Source organism: Carlito syrichta, unplaced genomic scaffold (assembly GCF_000164805.1).
Source record: "Carlito syrichta isolate Samal-C Ts95f unplaced genomic scaffold, Tarsius_syrichta-2.0.1 Scaffold308711, whole genome shotgun sequence".
Classification (NCBI taxonomy): Eukaryota; Metazoa; Chordata; class Mammalia; order Primates; family Tarsiidae; genus Carlito; species Carlito syrichta.
The window spans coordinates 75,667-77,179 of NW_007252807.1; positions in this window are offsets into that span (position 1 = coordinate 75,667).

Genomic DNA, 1,513 nt, shown 5'->3' on the forward strand with positions numbered 1-1,513 from the left:
AGACTCAGAAGGGGTGCAGGAGGAAGGGATGGAAAGAAAGAAAAACCATCTATTGGGTACAGTGTCCACAGGTGGGATTGGTGGGTACACAACCCCAAAGTTCTTTGCCACTAACAATGCAGCCATGTAACAAAAAACTATTTGCACCCCCTAAAGCTATTGAAATAATAAAAAAGGGAGTGCGACAAGAACAGCCATCTCTGCATATTCCAAATCCTTAATGGTGGCAGTAACCTCTGCAGTTCCCTCTGAGTCACCACATTGCTTTGTTTTACCCTATTGATTAAGGGGACAGCTATACCTGGCCTTTCCTATTATTTTAGCCCATGGGCCAGAAAAATCAATAGGAGGGTTTTGCACTAAGAATATCTCACTACACTTTCTAGGATTAAAAAAACATAACCAGAGGAGGGGTATGTCATTCTGCCAGATCTATCATGAGATGGACTCAAGCCAAGACTTTGTCTCTCATTGAACTCCATAAGCCTCCACCCTGACCAATGGACCAAAGTGGTTTTGGGGGCCCAAGGGATTCTCAAGGGTTATGAGCCATAGCTAATAACCCCCATTGAAGTTGTTACTGGCTACGAATTGGTCAAGCCCTACAACTCCTGTACAGTCTTGCTGGTGTTCATCTATTGTCTCTCTTCTCCAAGCTCCAATTTCCTACTCTGCTTTGTGATACCTGCAGGGGCTGGAACTCTGTAAACACACTCCTCAGACTCCCCTGCCAGCCGGCTTCTGCTGAGGTCCCACCAACCGGAGGCACTGGCATGAGATGGAAAGGTTGAAGAGGAGGAAAAACAACTTCCTTCCTCGCTTTTTCTCAGCGTGAGCTTTCCAGAAGTGCCATCTAGGAGGAACGTGACTTCACCAGACAGCGAACCTGCCGGCGCCTTGAGCTTGGACCTCCCAGCCTGCAAAACTGTGTGGAATTAATCTGTGTTGTTTATAACTTACCCAATTTCAGGCATTTTGTTATAGCAGCACAAACTGACTAAGGCAACTTCTAAATTCCAAGCACGACACTTTTCCTACGTCGTCGATGATGTGGTTGGACTCCCCGGCCGGGTCGGGCCGGCCCTGCCCACCAGGCCTGCAGCAGGAAGGACCGGAGGCGGTTGGACCCGCGGGCGCGGGGGCTGACAGCTACCGGAACGGCCCCCGACGCGTCCCCCCGCCCCTCCTACCCTGAGAGCACATCTTAGGCAGGCTGGGCGGGGCTTGTTGGAGACCGGGCCCCGCGACCAATCACCGCTCCCATTTGGCCGATTGACAGCGAGCGCCCCCGGTCGGCTGCAGGGAAGGGGGCGGGGCCTCCAGAGACTGGCAGCCTATTGGGGCCGCCCGGAAAGGCGGCCGGGGCGTTGCCGAGGGAGGTTGCGCCGCGGCGGGGGTGGATGTCATAGCTTGGTTCTTTCTTTTTTTTTTTCAAGTTGGAGTCTCACCGTCACCCAGACTGGAGTGCAGTGGCCGCTGCCGGCCACCGCGGCCTCGACCTGCTGGGCTCCGG